Raw genomic sequence first — 22,460 nt, 5'->3', positions numbered from 1 at the left:
ATTCCCACCCCCACAATCACCAAGGCAGCATCTCCTGAATCCTTGCAAAACTGGGCAAGGCGGAGACAGGAGAGCAGAATCTGTCTTCCTCTCTCTGTGTCAGCTGTAGTTCCATTCAAAATCCAAGAAAGAAAACCTTAAACTCCATTATTATAGAGAAAAGGACTTTTACTGAATTTGCAGAAGAAATACAAGACCTGAGGCAATAGGCACAAAAATCACATATAGAAAGTTATCCCATATTCCCACCCCCAATAGTTCAAACTGGCCATCCAATCTGAGGTGTGTATAATGTCATGTGGGTACATCTTCAGGTGGCATTTCACACATCTGGTATTCCAAGGCAGTTGACCTTGGCCTAGAGAAATAAGAGTACATCTGGTCAGTAAGCAAGTAAGCATAATCAAGAAAGCATCCCAACTTTTACAATACACCAACTTCATCCTGCAGCACACACACCCCACGAAGCCCAATTATTCCCCCGTTTCTATGGCAGCTGGAAAGAGAACAAGCAGAAGAAGGATTCTTCGAGGCTGACATTCGGCCCTCCTGCAAAAGAGGCGTTAGCCCTAGAAAAGAAAAGAGAGTAAAACAATAGGAAAATAAACATTCTAGAGACAATATTATATATATAAGAATTTAAGGTTTGTCAGGATATTTTGAATGAAATGCTTGTATAAGCTTAGGGGCTTATTCGTTCACCCATTCCAACTGAGGAGGGAAATGCTTTCAACGAACTAAATATTGGAGACTTCCTCTCTGTTTCCTGGAATATAGAATATCTTTAATCTCAAACAACCCTTAATTAAAAGAGGAACTGGTGGGGCAGCCTAGTCAGGTCACAATTTGGACGTATGTTCAGGTTTCAACAAACTGACATGAAAAATAGGGTGGATCCTTCTAAACATCTTTGGCAATTGTAATTGCACTGCAACAGAATCCACAATTCGTACAATTGGGAAAGGTCCCACATATTTAGGTCCCAATTTTTTATATTTCTGGATTGTTTGTAAATACTTAGTGAACAAGAAGACTTTATCACCCACTTGGTATGGTTTTTGTGGAGCTCTCTTCTTGTCTGAGCTTGATGAGTGTCATCTAATGCTTTACGGCGGGGTCGCCAACTTTTTGGATCTCAGGGACCACCAAACTCATAATTTTAAATCCCAGGGACCACTAACCTGTGGGCGTGGCCTAATTTGTGAGTGTGGTAATCTGGACATAGCCTAATTTGTGGGTGTGGCTTGGTGGTCATGTGACTGGCTGGGCATGGCTTGTATGTAAATATTATAAATATTTATATACTGATTTTTTTATTAAAAAAGAGCAACTTTTACCCAAAATCAGGCAAAGCAGGCAGGCAGATTGAGCTGCTCACAGAATCACAGATTCATTCAGAAATCTATCTGCCATTGGCTAGCTCAGCCTGTCACATAAAATTTGCTTGCAAGCAAACTCACAAAATTAACTCACAACACACCATGTATGTAAATATTGAATTTTTTTATTTAAAAAAGAGCAACTTTTACCCAAAATCAGACAAAGCAGGCAGGTAGATTGAGTTGTTCACAGAATCATTCAGAGATCTATCTGCCATCGGCTAGCTCAGTCTCTCAAATTTGCTTGCCGTAAGTTTGCACTGAATAATAGAACCTTCAGTCCTAAGGGAGGTTCGGCAGTGCTTAAAAGCAGAGCCAAAGATCTAAACACTAGCTAGAAAGCAAGAAATCCAACCATTTCCTGCTTCCTAGCTAATCTAAATCTCCCGGTACAGCAGAACAGATGATGGTTGGAAAAAGGAAAAATAGGAATTTAGCAGGCAAGTTTGCTGGTAAGGAGTGAGTGGGCAGGGAGGATTCCTGCAGGCCATGTGGGATGCGCAGCCTTGTGTTTCTGCATAGCCTGGATTAATTGCTTTGGGGGGTGCTCTGGGGGTGAGATTTCTCTGCGTCCCACCAAAATTTTCTCACGGCCCACCGGTAGGTGACCGCTACTTTACGGGTAACTGGCCAGGTAAGCTGGAGTTGGGTTATCCACTCAGTTAATGATGAAACATTGGGTTTCTCCTGTTATGCAGGATGACCATCCATTTTGCTGCGGTTCCCTCTAATGTTCTGGTGCCACATCTCACTTTTGCTGCATCTGAGGCAAAATCATCACCATATTCCTCCATATGGTTCCAAACTTGGGCTAAGAAGAATCCCAACTTCTTGGGATCCCCTCTGTATTTTACTTACAACGGAGGACCTTTTGGAATTTGGCGCCTTTGTGGTGCTGCCCCCCAAAGGGGTTTAGGCTATGGCAGCCACTTGAGCTGGCCTGGGCTGAGCTATGGGAATGCCCGGCAGAGCTCCATGTTGGAGCTCCACTGACATGGCTGAGTCCAGCAAGGAGTAGCCATGATCAGTGGCCCTGAACACATTCCAAGACATTCTTTTTATACTTTTCTGCATGCATTTCATAACTTACTTCGCTGTTCTTTCTTACTGACAGTCTCCACATATACCCGTGTACATCTCAAACTTCTATCCATCGGCTACTTTCTGTTCCCTATTTCTCATGGTTTTCAAAACTACGTACTTTGCAAAATCACACTCCACAAAACAGCTCAGAAGGATTACAAATAGCTCTGGTACATTTTCAAATCATCCTGTCTAAAACTTTGGTTCATGTCTCTTTTATTCTGGGGTCTGCTATCATCCAAAGGCCTTGTTGAATCTGATAGATCGATGATCTATTTTTTTCTTTCCACATTCACTCTTTCTTGTTCGTATGAACAACACAAAATGAAACATACAAAGCAATATCTGCACATAAGCTACCGATATCAGTTATAGAAGTAAGTTCAACATCATTTAGGATGAAAGAGGACAGCTACTTTGATTAAAAGTCATTTCAGCTGGGCAAAAGGGGACAGACAGGCTGAACAATTTGGTGAGGGTCTATCATCCAAAGGCCTTGTTGAATCTGATAGATCAATAGCCTATTTTTTCTTCCCATACAAGCATAATCAAGAAAGCATCCCAACTTTTACAATACACCAACTTCACCCTCCAGCACCCTTCCCCCCACAAAGCCCAATTATTCCCCCCATTTTTATGGAAGCCAGAAAGAGAACAAGCAGAAAAAGGATTCAGAGAGGGAGGGAGGGAGAGAGAGAGAGATGCCAGGTGCAATTGGGGCAGGGTCACATTGTGTTGTAATGGGCTCCAGGAGAGGGAAGGGATCCAGGAGTACCCCATTGTGAAGCACGCTGTGAGCTTTCCAGCAACCTTCCATTCCAACCAATAACTTTGAGACAGACAACTCAAAAGTTCCTTTTATTTGGATAGTAACTGGCACAACTGTGGAATCCTGAATCTGAAAGTTCCAGACTTCCTTGCAATAAGTAAAAACTACAAATCCATCCCCTACACCCATCACCACATCACATGGCCCAATCACCATCCATCCCAAAGTAAGGCTTCCTTTCACTATGTGCAACATGACTTGACCTTGAATCAGAAAAAGAATTATGTCTGACTAGATATACTCCAATGAATCCCCCCCTCCCACTTTCCCAGCCACAATTGTGGCAGCATGGATGCATTGGATCTCAATATGGCTTCCAAAGTTGACAGGTGTCCCCCCCGTTGAGGCAATTCCCCGTTAGGAGAATGAGTGCATACAGGGAGACGTAGTGAGAGTAGTGAAGACACACAGCATACAGAAGTTTTTACTTCCAATAAACTTTTAAGCACAGTCCAAGATAAGCAGTCCAAGTCATTCACAGGTAAAGCAGTCAGTGTTCAGTTCAGGGATAATCCAAATATCAAAGTCCAGTATCAAAAAACAGTTCAGTAAGAGACATCAACGATCAGTAACAGTCATTAGGAGGAACGGCAACTCTCTCCAACAGAAGGAAACAGAGACTCGCTCTCTTCACTGAGACTCTCTTTGGAGACTAACAACCCAGGTTTCTGGCTCCATCTTATGGCCATTTGCGGAACCACACCCAATTACAGTTTTATCATTTTCTTAAAGCCATAGTATTAAAATGTCTATCTTAGTTTATATATTTCCAACCCAAATAACTGTTAGGTGACTTACATTCCTAACATTCTCCCCTTTGGGTGGACAATATCTACAACCTTACATTCTAAGTCCATAATCCTCGCAGCATGCCTTATGTTTTATAGAGCCTTGGGCCTTTGTAAAATGATCCGCTATATTGTTTTCTGACTTACAGTATTCTAGCTTAATCATTTTACTTTGCACACATTGTCTCACATTTAAATATCTTAAATTTGTGTGTTTCGTTCTTGTTTTAACAGCAATATTTGAAGCCATCTGTATTGCTGATTGTTTATCTTCATAAATAACAATAGAATCTTTTACATCAATTCCCATGTCAATTAGTAGTTGCTTATAACAAACTAAATCTGTACATAATAAAGACAAACATGAAAATTCAGCCTCCATTGTTGACAAACTTAGATGTTTCTGTTAATAGACCTCCATCCAATCAAAGCTTTTCCCAATAATACTACAGTACCCGATGTAGATTTTCGTGTATTTATGTCTGTAGCAAAACTTGCATCGGCATATGCAGTTAAACTCAGTTCATCTTTAGACTCCAAATACAATGCATAATGCATTGTTTGTTTCAGATATCTTAACACACGTTTAGCAGCTTGCCAGTGCCTTTCAGTCGGCTCAGCATTAAATCTTGCTAATTGGTTAACACTGTATGCTAGATCAGGCCTTGACCAATTACTGAGATAACATAAACTACCAATCAAAGACTGATAAATGTTCTTATCAAAATTAGGACTTTGAACATCACTATGGCTAAACTCTTGACTCATTGGTGTTTTAGCTGGCTTACAAAGTTCCATTTTAAAACTTTTTAGCAATTGGTTAATTTTATCTGCCTGTGAGATTTTGTATCCTCCCCTAGTTCTATCTATCTTTAAACCAAGATATTGTTTGATTTCTCCTAACTGTTTTATCTTAAATTTCTTCTCTAACAGTGAGATTATTTTAGTAGCTTCTTGTTCAGTTTTGGTGATTAATGCTATGTCATCAGTAAATAATAGCAACAATGAAATTACACCATTACTTTTTCTTTTGAACAAACATGGATCAGCCATGCCAGCTACAAAACCTATCTTAGTTAATTCTTTAACTATACATTGGTTCCACTCATATCCTGATTGCTTCAAACCATAAAGACTCTTTTTCAATCTCCAGCAATCAGTTGCATTACCATTTTGAGACCTAAAGGTTTCTTTAAATATATAGTGTGTTGCAACGGTGCATGCAGACATGCCGTTTCTACATCCAAATGATTTAGAATGTATTTCTCCTTAGCTGCCCACACTAATGCTGCCCTTAATGTAGTAGACTTCAGACTAGGTGCAAACACCTCATCATAGTCATTTGCTGTCTGATTGAACCCTTGTGCTACTAACCTGGCTTTATGGGTAACAGTCCCATCCACACCTGTCTTTAGTTTATAAATCCATTTACATCCCATGGCATGTTTACCTGGTGGTAACTTAACATTTTCATATACCTCCAACTTTTGTAAGGATTTCAGTTCCCTATCCATTGCTTCCTGCCAAGCAGCCTGATCCTTAGCAGGATACAGTTTTAGTTCATTATAGTTATTTGGAACTGTATTCACTTGGCATACAATAATAGCCTGATATCTATCAGGTGGTCGTGTTACTCGGGTTGAACATCTTGGTATTACAGGGCTTACTGGTGGACTCACCTGTGCCACCTGCTCCTGTTCTCCTACCTCCTCCTGTGCCTGTTCTACTTCCTCCTGTTCTTCCTCTTTAATGGCTATTTGTGGTTTACTTATTTTATCTTTAGGGACTATTTGGGTGTCAATAATAATATCATTGCTGGATTCCTGTTCCAGTTTATTCCACCCAACGTGCTCAAGAAATTTTGCACTAGCACTACAATGAACTTGAGCTGTGCCTGGATCCCAGAATCTAAACAATCTATGGTTGGCCTCGTAACCTACAAAAAATAACTTCTTAGCTCTATGTTGCCCTTTCAGTCTTACTTGTGAGGGAATATGCACCCATGCTGGAGCTCCAAATGTGTGTAGATAGCTTAAATTTGGTTTTCTGCCATGCCAATGAGTGAATGGCAATTCAGCAGTTGTTGTGTTAACTACATTGTTTAAAACACGATTGCTACACATTATGGCTTCACCCCACAGTGTTTCAGGCAAACCTGAATCAGATAACATAGTGCGAGCCATGGCTTGTAATGTTTGCCCTCTTCGTTCTACAAACGAGTTATGTTGGGATCTGTAAGGTGCAGAACGTTTATGCTCAACACCAGCCAATTTCAACATAGTTTGGAATCTTTTGTTAACAAATTCAGTCCCATTATCAGTAACTAAAGTAATTACTTCACTCCTCATTTTTCTCTCTGCAAACCTTAGCCAGTTAAAGAAATGTTGGAATGTTTCTGTTTTGTTTTTCATAAGATAGCAGAAACCGTATCGTGAGTAATGGTCCATAATACTCAAAATATAGCAGGCACCTCCTAAACTAGGTTTCTTAGGGCCAATTATATCAGCAAACACAATCTCTAAAAGTTCTTTGGTCTTAAACCCATTAAGTCTGTTTGCTGGAATGACCTTGCTTTTCTCTTGGCTACAAGCATTACAGTTTAAATACTTGCTACAGGGTTTTAGTTTTACTCCCTCTGACAATTCAACAGTTTGTTTTAACATTTTGAAATTAATATGACCTAGACATCTATGCAGTAAATGTATACATTCATCATGTGGCTTAACATTGTTATAAACTGAGTTAGCCATCTTCAACTGGTCATCATGTATCACATATAAATCATTTTCTAAAGTAGCAGTAACACTTTTACCCTCTTTCTCTATTATACAGTTATCTCCCCTAAAGGTTACTACATAACCAAGATTAACTAAAGCCCTTACTGATAGCAAATTAAATTTCAGTTTAGGTACATATAACATAGTTAAATGCTCGTTTATACAAGAACAATATGCAGTACTTTTACCAGAAGCCTTCATCTTCCATCCATTTGCCAATGATACATGTTGCTTACTTGTAGACATCTTTACAAACCTCTCTCTATCTTTAGTAATGCATTGAGATGCTCCACTATCAACAACCCACAAATCATGGTTTACAGTTGAATTGCTAGACATAGCTAAACTAACATTCTTATTGGCCTTCTGGTGATTACCAGTATTCTGTTGTTTTCCCTTACAGAATCTAGCTATATGTCCCCTAGCTCCACAAGAAAAACATTTCCTAACAGTATAGGCAGTTGAACACAAATCCTTTTCTTGTGGTTGTTCCTTCCTCAGTTGATCCCTATCCAGCCATCTTCTTGCTTCTTCTAACAACCTTCCAGTTATGTCAGTCAATGTCAGTTTATCTCTGGGCAGGACTTCCAGTGAAGATACATAATCATCATAACTTTCATCCAATGAGGAAAGAATGATGTAAACTTTATGCAGCTCTGAAAATATCAGTTCCTTTTCATGTAGCTCTTGAAAAGTTATTTTCATGAAGTTCAAATGAGCTAACATATCTCCACCTTTCAGAAGACGTGTTCCAACCAGTTTACGTGTAAGATATATGTGTGCACCTACACTGTCACGAACATAAATCCTCTTCAAATTATCCCAACACTTAGCAGCAGACTCTTCTCCATGAATATGGACTAGCTGCTGGTCACTCAGTGTTAGTCCAATTATACAAAGAGCTCATTTGTTGTTCTGTTTAAAGTCAGCAAGCTTCTTGGCATCGTCCTCATTTTCTGGATCCCAAGCATTTACATCCGGTGGATCTTGAACTACAGCCCATAACCCTTCTCTATGCAGAAGTAGACTGCACTTCATAGACCAGGAAACATAGTTTGTTCCATCCAACCAGGTTATCAGTGATAGACTTGTTGAAGTGTCTTGTGCCATCTTTACCAGGATAGTAACCCACAATTAAACAGTAAACAGCTGTCTGTATACAGTACTGTGTATTCACACCAACTCTCAGTTATCTGAGCCTGGTATGGCCTGGGCCCATAACCAGTGTTGAGGTAATTCCCCGTTAGGAGAATGAGCGCATACAGGGAGACATAGTGAGAGTAATGTTGAATAATACACACGCAGCACACAGATACACTGTACAGTAAATGTAAGTTTTTACTTCCAATAAACTTTTAAGCACAGTCCAAGATAAGCAGTCCAAGTCATTCACAGGTAAAGCAGTCAGTGTTCAGTTCAGGGATAATCCAAATATCAAAGTCCAGTATCAAAAAACAGTTCAGTAAGAGACTTACATCAACGATCAGTAACAGTCATTAGGAGGAACGACAACTCTCTCCAACAGAAGGAAACAGAGACTCACTCTCTTCACTGAGACTCTCTTCGGAGACTAACAACCCAGGTTTCTGGCTCCATCTTATGGCCATTTGTGGAACCACACCCAATTACAGTTTTATCATTTTCTTAAAGCCATAGTATTAAAATGTCTATCTTAGTTTATATATTTCCAACCCAAATAACTGTTAGGTGATTTACATTCCTAACACACACACCCCTTGAAAAAATCACATCCTGGAAAATTCAATAAACAAAACACAACCAGGGGTTAATGCAATGCCCTTAACCCCTCTGCCCCCTCCAAGTGGACCCTTTGGCTTGTCAGGGAATTGTTCATGGAATTGTTTAATCAATCTATCTGCATTTATATCCCATCTTTTCACCTAAGTAGCTTCTGACAAAGGGTAGCCTTTCCATAGCACCAAATATTGTAATCGTCCTTGGTGTAATCTAAAACCAAGGATTTTCTTTATTTCATAATGTGTCTCAACCTGTACAATCAGAGGTTTGGGGGAGCTGCTGGTATTGGCCTTAGATTAAAACCTACAGCAGACTTCAACAAGCTACTATGGAATACTAGGTGTGTTTTCCCCAACAGCCGAGGGAGACTTAATTGGACCGTCACTGGATTGATTATCTTAGAAATAGGGAATGGACCCAAGAATTTAGGGCCCAACTTTCTACTAGAAAGTTTCAACTTAAGATATTTATTTGACAAAAACACTTTGTCCCCCACTTTAAATTGTGGTTGGAGGGATCTATGTTTGTCTGCTGGTTTTTTATATTCCTCAGCGCTTCAGCTAGAGCTTTTTTAGTATCCTCCCAACTTTCTTTAATGATTCCATCCACTCTGTTAAAGACATGGATGTTAGGGGTTCCCTAAGAAGCTCCGGCATAGAGACAAAATCCATGCCGGTGTTAATTTGGAAAGGACTTAAGCCTGTGCTGCTTGTTGTAAGCAACTTCTGCAAATGGTAACAGTTCTGCCCAGTTCTCCTGTTGATAATTCACATAACATCTAATGTATTGTTCCACCATAGCATTCACTATCTCTGCTGCCCCGTTGCATGCTGGATGGAATTCTGAGGAAAGCCCTTGGGACGACCCAATGGACTTCAAAAACTCCCTCCAGACTTTGGCAGTAAACTGTACTGAGATTACTCTATGTAAGCTGAGATTACTCTATGAGGCACTCCATGGAGCCGATAAATATGCTTCACAAACAGTTTCACCAATTTCTTAGCCGAAGGTAGTCAGTTACATGCTGTAAAGTGGGCTTGCTTAGAGAATAAGTCAATAACAATCCAAATCACAGTACTTCCTCTGCTCTCCAGTGTCTCTATGATAAAGTCCATCGCGATTTCTTCCCACAGCTTCGTTGGTTCAGCTACTTGTTGAAGGAGGCCAGGGGTTTTTCCAGTTCTGTGTTTCATCGTGGCATAAATTAAGCAACTTTTCAGTCTTTGACATCAGTTTTCATTTTTGGCCACCAGAACTGTTTCCTGACTAAATGTAGGGTTTTTAAGAACCCAAAGTGTCCTGCCAATCACGAGTCATGGCTACATTTCAGTATCATCAGTCTTAGGGTATTGAGTACATAAATCTTGGTTCCTTTCCAAGCCAATCCTTCGATCATTGTCAAATCAGGTTGATGTTCAACAAACCATGGATCGGTTAAAAGTGCTGCTTTCAAATCGGTTATCAGTTTGTCTTCTAGGAGTCTGAGGCTGCGTTTGGCTTGGCCTCGGGTGGTTACTTGGCCTGCAGATTGGTTTTTGATATCATAGTTTGCACTACCTCCTCTCATCGACTGTCAAATTGGGGTTTTCTAGACAGGGCGTCTGCCAATATGTTTTTCCCTCCTGGGATATATTTCATGTTAAAGTTGAATCTCTTCAAGTATTGAGACAAGTGGACTTTTCCTAAAAAGAGCTTCTGAGGTGTCTTTAGAGCCTCGAGGTTCTTATGATCAGTCCACACCTTGAAAGGATCCTTCACTCCTTCCAGGAAATGCCTCCAAGATAGTAAAGCCCATTGCACAGAAAATGCCTCTTTTTCCCAAACCTCCCACCTATGCTCTGTGTCAACTTTTTGGACCCATAAGCACAAGGCATCAGCTGGTCTTGAGAGTTCTTCTGGAAAAGAATCACCGTGACAGCCACATCACTGGCATTAGCTTGGACTACAAAAGGTTTGGTCGGGTCTGGATGCTGGAGGATAGGCTCAGCAGCAAATAAGCGTTTTTTGTTTTTTTTAAACAAATTTTATTAATTTTAAAGACAAACAAATCATCATTAACCATTACATACTTAAACCTTTTTCCATTATAAATTTTATAAGTCAAATAAAACCTTTTTTTAATACAATATTAAACCATTTCCATATGAGCATACAAATACCTCTTATCCAATTTCTCTTTACTTCTCTTTACTCTTATTCAATTTCACTATTATTATTTCATCTATTTCTTTCTGACTTGGTTACCATTATTCTCATTCTACATTTCTGCAAGGTTTTATTAATTCTCCCAGAAACATAAACACACAACACACAAACATATAAAAAATCTTTTAGGAAAGTAACTTGGCCCCAGGTACCTCTCTCTACATGGACTTCAATTATATTCATGCTCATCTTACATGTCATTACCTATTTTATTTATCATTCTATGTCTTCTATATTAGCTTCTCCACACATTTCACTCTTCTTAATTCTATCTTATTTAATCCATCTTAATTTGAGTCATTATATTTGTATCTTTTGTCCATTCTTTATTATCCCTTTGTCTCATTCCTTATAATAAAAAAAAAAAGAATTTCTCCTGAAATCACTAAACAGAGTATGATGCCTTTCTATCTTCCCCCTAAAATAATTAGATTAACATTTAAAATAACACCTAATACCCAATCTGATTCTGCTTGGTACATTCTATCTACTATTTTTTTTTAATAAGAGAAAAATAATAAATCCAAAATGATTAAATACATACTTAAATAATAGATCTAAATATTGAATCTTATAACATCCCCATTGCCTTTTCCAAAGACAAATGCTACAATAATAATTTTATAATAACATCAATACCATAGTCATATTAAACTCTTTAATTAAAACTCAATATTCTAAACATTCCCTTTAATATTTTATTAAATTTTAAAATCAATCATTACTAAACATTTCAACATTTTAATCTCTTATTAACTCTTAAACCATTCTAATAATACAAATGCTACAATACCATCTTATGTACCTTGCAAAATCTTTTTTAAAGAAATTATACTTTACCCTTTGTCCCTAAAAAAGATTCCTCTTTTCCCATCTAATTTCAAAACTTTGTGGCTTTTCTCCACCTTTTCCCTTTCTTTCTTCCCCCACCAGACCTTTCTACCCCCCCTTCTCCTAGCCTCTGCTTTACTGGCTTCCCTTCTCTGTTGTGTTCCTTTTTTCTTTTGTTTATATTGATTTTGCACCTTATTTTTCTCTTTCTTTAGTGTTTTTTTGAATCTTAAGTCCTTCATTTTCCTTCCTTTCTTTCTTCCTTCTTTCTTAGTTAAATTTTGAAATTCATTAAAGATGGCTTCTTCTTCTTCTTCTTCTTCTGCTGCTGCTGCTGCTGCTGCTGCCTCCATCTGTTGTAGTGTTTGTTGATAGGTAGCAAGCGCCATTTCTAAAAAAAGGAAGGCTTCTTTCACACCATCTTTGCCATCTTTTTTTGTTTGCTCATATTCTTTTCTCAGTTCCTCAGCAGAAAAAGCCATTATAAATCTTTTCTTTTCTTTTTTTCCCCCTCTTTCTTCTTGCAACAACCAAGATATTTCAAAAAAATAGAACAATCCCAAAGTCATCAATCAAGCCAAGACAAGACAAAGTTCTCACTTTCTCTTCCTGGGGTAGTATCAATCAAAAAAAGAAAGTCCAAATCTGTATCTTAAAGCCTTATTGCAATATATTTCAGTCTTCAAATCCTTAAGGCATCTCCTCCAACAAAATCTTAACATATAAATATATTTTTTGTCCTCTCCCTTCCCACATATCACATAAAGTCAGTTTTTACCTGAAAAAGACAGGTTTCTCAGTATCCACTTGTTGATTCCGTAGGGAAGGAGAGTAAACTTTCCTTTCAGCACCTCAAAATTGCCACTTATTTTCTTTTCTGGAAAGAATCATTCAAAAAGCCATAATTTCCAGGAATTATGTTAAATATGTCTTAGAGTCCTGGGTCAACCAAGAAAAACTTTCACTTTCAAAGGCTTCTCCTCTTCCTCCTGCGCATTCTTACCCAGCTGCCGGCTTCTTTGTGGCGGCCATTGCGGACCGCCGCTGCACCGTCTTGGGAAAAGGGGGTTCTGCCGGCCGGGGAGGGGGTGTGCAACACCCCAAAACCCCTCTCCGGATCCCCCCTATCTTCAGCCGCCCCTGCAGGGCAGCCTTAGCTCCAAACCCATCCGGATCGGAGCACCAAAAACGGCTAGCGCAGCAGGGATCGCGCAGTATCGCGAATCCCTGCCGCTCGCGAAGCCGACAAACCGGAAATCCCAGCAAATAAGCGTTTTAACGTTCTGAGAGTTCATTGTCCAAGTAAGGGGTTGATTGAGTTTTAGTTTGGTTGGGGAAGGCCCAGTTTTCAGTAACTCTGTTGAAGGGAGGGCGACCTCGGCAAATGAAGGAATAAATTGCCTATAGAAATTTGCAAAACCCAAGAAGTTCTGAAGTTGTTTACGTGTTTTGGGGGGGTTGCCAGTCTAGCAATGCCTTTACCTTTCCAGGGTCCATCTCAATCCCCTGGTTAGACACTCGGTAGCCCAGGTAGTCCAAAGACTCTTTATGGAATTCGCTATTTTTTTTTGTAAGTTTTATTTGAGTTTTCACAAAAAGAAAAGAAATACAAGTAAAACATCTTTTTTGAAAGCAGCATAATCCCGGGTTACATCTCTTCGTAGAGACACAAATTCAAGTTCATAGTCATTTTTATATTCCATTCCATATCTTATTACTATTCTACATTTTCTACATAGCTTTTCCCCTCTTTTAACTTTCTTTATTTTATTTATTTCATCTCAATTCAAATCATTGTACTTATATTCTTTGTCTGTCCTGTTTCAACTGTCTACTATCTTTTCTCATTAAACAAAATTTCTCCTGTAATCACTGATTGGAGTATGACGCCTTTATATCTTTCCCCTAAAAATTATAACATTTAATATAATACATAACTTCCATTCGGATTCTGCTTGGTACATTCTAAAACTACACACTGTATTCCTGAAAAAAGAAAAAAAATATAAATGTATAATATAATTAAAACAACAATCCATTCCAATTCAGTTTTATCATCAATATTAATATTCATTTAAATCTTAACATTTTGCACATTACTCTTCAAATAAATATCATACTTCTATGGGAACAATTATAAACTTTCCATAGTTAATTCCCCCCCCCTCTTCACTTATATTTTATAAAACATTGACTAATTAAAATTTTCCCGTTCCTTCCTAATTCAATTTTCTCATTTATTTTATTTCATTTATTTTATTCACAAACATTTCCCCAAACCACACCAACTACTTTATCCCTCTTTTTAATCATATGTTGTTTCCAATTTTCTAAAATTATTTCTATTACAAATATAACAATACAATTTTATGTACCTTCACAGAATCCCTTTTTCAGTTAGATTTTCACCCATTATCTCTAAATAGGTCCTGTTTCTTTACATCTTGCTCCAAGCCTTTGTAACTTCTCTTCTTTTCCTTCTTCCCTCTCTTCTTCTCTCTCCCCTTTTTACCCCCTGTCTCTCAACCTCCATTTCCCTCTTCTGTATTCCCCTTTTCTGTTGCTTTACAACATTATATCCACTTTTCAAATTATTTTTCCCTTCTTTGGCTGTTTTTTTAAGTCCTAAATTCTCCATTCTCTTTCCCCCCTTTCCCCTTTCTTCCCCACATAGAGTTACTTGTTCATTAAAGATGGCTTCATCTTTGTCCCAGTCTTCTTGTTTTGCAGTCTTTTCTTGTTGTTTCTCGTAGTTGCAGATCTCCATTTCTAAGAATTGAAAAACAAAGCCAAAAGAGCCCTTCCCTTCTTGTGCATCTTCTTTGTATTTTTTAAGTTCCATTTTCAATTCATCCAGAAGTGATGCCATTGTAAAAAAAATTAAACAACCACCCAATTGGTTTTAGTCATTCAAATATAATAACCAAAAATCCAAAAGTCACCAGACAATCCAAATACACACAAGCTGTTTCTTTTTACACTTTTTTTTTACTTTCTCTTCCTGGGGTTACTATTTAGTTGCAAAATCTCAGTTAAAATGTATCTTTTAGAAGTCTTGTTGAAGCTTTACTTTAGATTCTTTTGAAGTCCAGGCAGTCTCCTCCCTCCAAATCCTGCCCTTATTCTTTTCCTCTCCCTTCCTGCTTATAAAAGAAAAAGTTTTTAATGTCCAGAAATCTTTATTGTCCTTTTGGCATTTAATTGTTTTTTTCAGCTTAATTGCCTATTGATGCCAAAGTGGATTTTTCCGATTTCTTATTCCGATCTCTTAGTTGTCAATGTAAGGAAGGAGAGAGAAGAAGAAAAAAACTTTCCCTTTTCACTTTCTTTTGCTGCTTCCGACCTTCTTTGGGAGCGATGTTATCTTTTGTAAAATTTAAGTTCCAGAGTACCTTAATAGTTTTTTTTTTTCAGCTTAACTCGGTCAGCCAAAAACTTTCACTTCTTATCTTCCTCCTGCACTTTCTTTTCCGGTTGAGTTCTTCTTTGAGGCGGCCATTTCTGACTGCCGCTCCTACCGCCTTCGGGCAGCTGAGGAGGAGAGATGCGGCTCTCCTCAACCCTGCTGGCTATCTCCCCGCTCTTCACCACCTCTACGGGGTGGCTTAGCCCCGAAACCAGCCGGCTCAGGGCGCTCCAGTGGTGAGCCCAGGCAGAAACCGCGCACGATTGCGGATTCCTGTCTGTCGCCAAAGCCCTGCAAACCGGAATGGAATTCGCATTTTGACAGCTCTGTATATAACTTGGCGGCTAAAAGTTTTTTCAATACTTGCCGAACTAATCTGACATGTTCTTCGATGGTTTCACTGAATATAAGAATGTCAGCCAAGTAGGCAAGGACCCCTTTGTACAGATGCAGATGTAAAACTTAATTAGTTGCATAAATACAACGGTGGGGGGGGGGGGCTGTTCGAAAGGCATGACTTAGAACTGAAAACTACCCAGAGGGCAGTTGAAGGCAGTTTTCCACTCGTCTCCCTCCTTTATGCGGACTTCTCTCACATCTAGCTTGGTAAAGATCTTGCGTTTAGACAGGTGATTTAATAAGTCTTTCATTAGGGGGAGGGGGTACATGTTTTTTACACACATCCTATTCATGCCCCTAAAGTCCACACATAATCTCAAGCCTCCATCTTTTTTTCTTTAAACAGTACTGGGGCTTCCAACCTAGATTTGGCAGGTTCAATGAAACCTCTGTCCAAATTGTTATCGATGTATTTTCTCAACTCAATCATCTCAGCTGGTGTCATGGAATACATCTTTGGTTTTGGCAGTTTTGCCCCGGGTTCCAATTCGATGGCACAATCAGCGGCTCGATGAGGGGGTAAAATGTTGCATTCCTCTTCACTGAAAGCCTCAGCCAAGTCCCTGTATTTTTTAGGGACCTGGGGCTCACATGGAGGAGAGTCTGAAGGGGTGGCTGCTGCTTCTGGTTGTGGATCCCTGTTGGTTGGCAGTCTCTTCGTAGGAGGAACTGGGGGGCAGCGGGCCGACACCAATTATGATTTTCTGGTATCCATCTTCCCATTTGATGGTAGGGGCCCATTTATCAAGCTAAGCAAGTGCCAGTATGATAGATTCTGACATTTTGGAGTATAAGTTCACGATGCCTGCCCATCTCTAGTTTGATTAGCTCTGTAATTTGGGTGGCTGGGACTCCTCCAATTAACATTCCATCTACCAGTTCGAACTTGATTGGGCATTTTAGGGCTTTAGTCTTTATCCTTAATTGTTCAATGATAAGGAGTCCAATAAGGCATCTGGAACAATAAATTTTACTATCTATCTATTACTGCTTTTACTTCCCCTGCCTCCACTGTCTCAGGCACCACCAACTTCACTTTAACTGTAAAAGGGGAATGGCTGCACTCACCATGGGGTCCTCTTCTTCATCTGCCTTTTCGGGAAGGATTTCTTTGGCTGGAGGTTTCTTGCTCTCTTCTGTGGGGAGTGGAACCTCTACAGAGTGGCAAACCGGCTAGTGTCTGGAGGCTTTTGTGGAGTTCTTCAGCCTCTGGCAGTTGTACTAGGCCTCGGTTGTGGAATAGGTGCAGGTGCCAGACATTCAGCTGCCCTATGACCAGCCTGGCCACATTGATAGCACTTTATAATCCTTATAGGTTGGGTCGGAGCAGCTTCAGCAGGTTTAGACAGAGGCCGTCTAGCCAAAGTTCTTATAGGAGGGCCCTCAGAAGGGGGTTTTCAGTGTGGGTTGATTTCCCTGTCCAGCTTCATGGACATGGAATACCAGTCCTGTAGTCTCTCTCGTATTCCTCTGATGCTGCATGCTTTTTTGATTTCTGGATCAATAGCGTTTTTAAAATAGTGCAGAAGTATTCTGTCAGGCCAATTCATGAGGTTGCTTGTGACCCTTCTAAAGTCCCATACAAATTATTTTAAGAGTCGCTTGCCTTGCTTCATTTCCATTATTTTTCCTTCACTCTCCCCTATTCTGTCAAGGTTTTCAAATCTAGCCCTGAGCAGTTCAACAAATGCATTGGCATCTTGTAGTTCAGGGCATACTCATAGTATAATTGAACTACCCAAGCGGAAGCGTCCCCCTCATTCATCCCATCTGTAAATGCAGAAACTAGGTCATGATTTGTTGTGTAGTGGTTTCCAAATTGATCTATATGTGACCAGATCCAGGTAAGAAAGTAAGCAAAGTTTTCATGCTGTCCGTCAAAAGTTGCTTTGAAAGTTACTGATTCTGTCGGAGGGGGCATTGCTATAGCAACCACGGGCTGAGCTGGAATGTATGGGGCCAGCTGCAGGAAGGCCCTTGCAGGGGTACCCCGAGAGGTGGCTGAGCTGGGATTTGATATGCGGTTAGGGCATGCTGCAGGAAGAGCCCCTTCAGGGTTGCTCCGAGAGGCGGCTGGACTGGAACCTGCTGAATAGAGGCCGCCTGCTGAACTTTTCTCCACACTGGAAAAGGGGAGATGGGCTCAGCCTGCTGCCTGCACTGATCCCCTTGCTGAGGAGGGATTGCTGTTGCTCTTTGGGCCCATGGTGCTCTTGAACCAGATGGTGCAACTGGTGCTGGCATACACTGGCATTGGTCTCACCCCTGATCAGGATAGAATTCCCACCCTAGAGGAATAGTCTCCAAGGAGGTAACCTCCTTGCTGGCTGTGGAGGGAGAGGAATTGGGGTTTGTAACGTAGCCAATGTCGGCTGCATCTGTTGTCCCTCCCTTGCTGCTTGGCCCTGCCATGCTGAGCTGATCCTTAGGCCACCTCCGACCAATGCCATGCTGGTTCCACTGTCAAGTCTTGGACTAGGGAAAGTGAATGTGGGCTGAGTTAGGGCCCAGCTCAGCTGAAGAGTTGTGGCTGTGAGACATAACTCCCTACCTTAAGTTGCTGGAATTGCTCTGGGATCCCTACCAATGACTGGCTGTGGGATGGAGGGAACAGCTTCCAGTCTTGGGAGTTGTCTGATTCCAAAGCCCTCCTGCTTCTCCACTCTGTCTCATGGACTGATCTCAGAGGGCTGGAGTAGGAAAGGTGCTCAGGCAGCTTCTCCTCCGGTCCCATCTCTGGATTCAGTTCAGTCTAGCAGCTTGTACATGAATCCAGTTCCTTGGGCTGAATGCCTAGTCTCTGCCTTTCCTCTTCAGCTTTCATTGCTTGCACAAATTCTTCAGAAGCAGGGCACTAGGTCTCAATAAGTTCTCTGGTTTCACCATTTCTTCTGTAGCTTCCTCCCTTTCTTTCATCTTCACTGAGTCTTCATACTGCTCCATTTTTGGAGTCAATGCTGGAGCTCAGCACCCCTGACAGCCCCCTTTCAGGGTGCTAGAGTTTGTTTAGAGATTCGGGATAATGTTAGCATTCCAGCAACCATGAACTCTCCGCACTTGTCCAGGCCCAACTTGCTGTGAGGGGGAGCAGCCCTGACACCTCTGATGACCCCCCACGGCCCCAGCCATCGCTGCCAGGGAAAGGCACAGGAAAAGAAAGCGAGTAGAAACATAGCTCTTGCTGGGGTGAAAGAGCGGAGACTGGGGAAGGCACAGGCAACAGAAAGTGATGCATTTCAAAGGCTGCAGCTCATGTCTGGAGGTACCAAACAGTGTCCCATTGCGAGAGCCAGGCCATGCCTCTCTGCTGTCCGACTCACCAATGAAGGCGCTTCTGCTGGGCCATCTCCCCCTCCTGCTGATATATTGTGCTCGGTGCTAGGTGGGGCAAAGGAGCACTTCCTCATGCTGCCCCCTTCTTTCTCTTGGCCCCACTGACAAGGGAGGAGGAAGGTCAGGCTTGGGGGATGGCTCCCACCCCACAAGATCTGCCCCTGCCATTCTCTTCCAGCCCTCTTTGCTGGCAGCAATAGTAAATATCATGACAAAGGCAGAATGCTGATGCTGCAGAAAGGCAAATGCAGGAGTGCTTTGCTCCTGCACTAAGGCTCCGGCCATGCCAGAGGTGGTATTCAGCAGGTTCTGACCAATTCTGGAGAACCGGTAATGGAAATTTTGAGTAGTTCAGAGAACCAGCAACTACCACTTCTGACTGGCCCTGCCCCCATCAATTCTCTGCCTCCCAAGTCCCTGTGATCGGCTGGGTCTTCTGTTGTTGCCCTGCACAGGAGAACGGAGCTGGAAAGCAGGATACTGGGGTATAGAGGGAATGGAGATTTTACAATGGAGTGGGGTAGGAATGGAGATTTTGCGGTATCCTTCCTCCCCCACACTCACCAAGCCATGCCATGCCCACCAAGCCACACCCACAAAACCGATAGTAAATTTTTTTGAATCCCAACACTGGGCCATGCTACTGCCGTGACAGGGCAATAGGTCTTTCATCCCTCTGCTGCGACAGGGTGACAGGGAGCAGCAGCAGAAGGCCCAAAGAGCCACATGTGGCTCCGGGGCCACAGGTTGCCAACCCCCATTCTAGTAGCTTGTCCTGTCAGTGTTGGAGGGGGAGACTTAGAGGTTCTTTGTTTCTTCTGTTTACCGTTGACTTGTTTAGCAGTTCCTTTATTGAGGTATTGTTTACTTGGTCTGATGTTAATCTTAGAGTTTATGCTCCTCTGGATACTGATTGCTGGTGGAGAAATGCTTTTGGTCTTTTTGTCCTACTTTTGCTCTGTTGATTGTCTCTTTTCTATAATCTATAGTTATTGTTTATGTGTCTTTTGATGGCTAATTTGTCAGAGTGCCATGCTTCTAACAATTCCCTAGCGTTTTTGGACTTGCTTGGTCTAGGATGGTCACGATTTCCCAATTGAAACTATGGTTTATGAAACTATTCCCATTCAAACATATGGACATACATAACCACAGTCGTTACTAGCACTAATGATTTAACTAGTTTGGGTAATGAAATGTCTGCAGTAAAACAACCAAGTTCAGTCAGCACCAAGATCCCTAATGACAGAGTAGTAGTAGCAACAGTTTTCCAAATATTCTTATAGAAATTAATAAATATTTGACTCAAGTACATTACCACTTTTAGTCAGCAGGAACTTATTTTTCCTCTCACCTACTGAAGTTTACAGTTGTGTATCTTTCAGTAAGAAAAAGGGCTTACGAAATAGAACACATTTTTGTTCTGGACCCAGGACCCAGCAGCACTGTCTGAGACATTCAATTGGAGTGAGCTTGCAAGTATGCATCCCTGCGCCTTGAAGAGGTGTACATGTATGTGATAACAAACACTGGGAATTGCACCCTAAACTTTATAGGGAGCCCTGCATCTCAGAAACCAGTAATAGCGTCTTCATCTATAATACTCCTTCAACTGCATTCTGCAGCTTCTGGTTAGTTTTCAAGGTAGTTTTGTGTGGATGCATAGCAGTGGTCTGAGCAAGATACAATCGGGGCACAATGATTATAAGTAGCAGCTCTCAGTCTAGAAGCAGGCATGATTGGTGTTGCAGAAAGCAGACATCAACCTGACCAAGTGGGCTGGGGAGCTCAGAAGATGAGGTCGAGCGGGTCATCACCACAAGATCCCCGACTGGTTCCTCAACAGGCAGAAGGATGTCAAAGACGTCAAGTACAGCCAGGTCTTGGCCAATAGGCTGGACAACAAGCTGTGTCTGGAGAACCGGTAGCGGCGATGAACAGTGGAGACCGAACCGGTTCTCTTCGCTGCTCTGTGGTTGGCCCACCTGCCCATCCAAGCTCCCATACTCACTTTTATGGCCAGAATTCAAAGCGCAGCTGCTTTGCGCAGCGCAGAATAGTGCCGTGCAGCAGCTGCTACAGCGACCACCATTGTGCAGGCTTGCAGGAGGCAAGTTAGAATGCCTCTGAGCCTGCGCAAAGTGCGTGTTTGGCGCGCGGGTGCACGCAAAGTGTGTGCATGCGTGCAAAGCGCGGCCACCAAGCCATGCCCACGGAACCGGTGGCAACTTTATTTGAATACCACCACTGGTGCAATTGCCTAGCCATAGGTATGAAGCATGTGTATTGTTTTTCTTACTGTTCATACAACAAGGTGACGGACTGGGTGTATCTGTTCATGTGGAAGCAGACCACAGATCTACAATCAGTGGCTTCCAAAAACAGTAATTCAGGTATTCGGATCAGCCACCTGGGAAGAAGATGGAATGTGTGGTTATAGAACTCCTATATGTTGAATAGACTTATAATTACAGACTGTGCTTGAAATAATAACTAATGAAACTGCTATTGCTTTAACTTTAATGGCTAAATAGCAGACTCAGTTTACATCTTAGGCTTTGGAGATCTCCTCCTCCTCCCCTATTTCATCCCTCTGATCCAGCGTATGGTTACCTCTCCTATCACTGGGATGGCAGTCTTAGCCTCCTCAGTGTCCATTGACCCCCCCTCTTCTCCCCCCCTCATTAGACCAGCAAAACTCATGATCTTTAAATGCTCCCCTAGTCCACCATTGACAGGAAGCATCCTTTCATAACAAAAGGGAGGAAAGGGGTGGAAGGGCATGGGCAAGACATTGCCCACATTGAATAATGAACTTTTGTCTCTGATTGGATAAACTTTGTTTCTATTGGCATATATAATACAGGGTGTGGCTATTTCTTACATGCATTTTGTCTGTATGTTTTGGATATAGTATTCACCCAAACTTTTTACTGTGGCCAAAGAATAAAAAAAGTTGTTATTTTTGCAAGACTTGTCTCAAGTCTCACTCTCTTTAGCATCTCAGTGGCTCGGGAAAACTTTTGAGACCTTACAAGTGGAAGGAAGAAGAAAGGAGTATTAGAAGGAAGGAAAAGAAGTAAGGGAAGGAAGGAGATTATAATGAGAGGGAGAGAGGGTCTGAGGGAAGTCCTGCCTTAGCACTTGGCCCACCAGCAGTCCTGCTGTCCTTTTGCCATCCCCTTATCTCCTCCTCCTGACCTCTCCTGGTGGTTTCCCATCCTATTGCTGCGGATGCTTTGATTACAAAGCTGGGTGTCCTTATGTGGAAGGGAAGTGAGCCTCTCTCTGACCCAGACACTTTGTCCTCCTGCACACACCATCATGAGCAACCTGATCAAGGAGAGGGAGAACAGCAGCAGCAGCCTCAAGGAGGAGGTAAGTACAGCCAGGCACCCCCTCCAGGAAGCAGGGCTGGGCTGGGTTGTGGGATCCCTGGTGCCTTGGTGCTCGAGGACCAGGCTGGGCACTTGCCCTTTGCTGCCCTCTGGACAGCCTGCACCACCATCTGGGGGTCCTCCATGTGGCCTGAGAGGGATAGTGAGGTTCCTCTGGAGGAAAAGGGTTTGGTACTGTCCTTGGTCTCGCCTTCCTCTGCTGGAGACAATGGATTCCCCCAGCCCCGCCCGGGCCATCACAGGTGCCCCTAACACAAGTGATGTCGAGTAGGCC

General features: G+C 41.7%; 1 long non-coding RNA gene across 1 annotated transcript; it reads right to left on the bottom strand.

Moving 5' to 3' along the window:
* Nucleotides 1-147: 147 nt before the first annotated feature.
* LOC148131358 (uncharacterized) lies at nt 148-21,215 on the bottom strand. Its single transcript, XR_015748744.1, has 2 exons — nt 21,088-21,215; nt 148-358 (listed from the first exon to the last, which is right to left on the bottom strand). It is a non-coding gene; the product is annotated as an uncharacterized LOC148131358 (long non-coding RNA).
* Nucleotides 21,216-22,460: the final 1,245 nt, after the last annotated feature.

This window comes from Notechis scutatus, chromosome 3 (genome assembly GCF_049901735.1).
Source record: "Notechis scutatus isolate UNSWTSFEM ecotype Mainland chromosome 3, rNotScu1.2, whole genome shotgun sequence".
In the NCBI taxonomy this organism is placed as follows: Eukaryota; Metazoa; Chordata; class Lepidosauria; order Squamata; family Elapidae; genus Notechis; species Notechis scutatus.
This window is presented reverse-complemented; position numbering and strand designations above follow the sequence as displayed.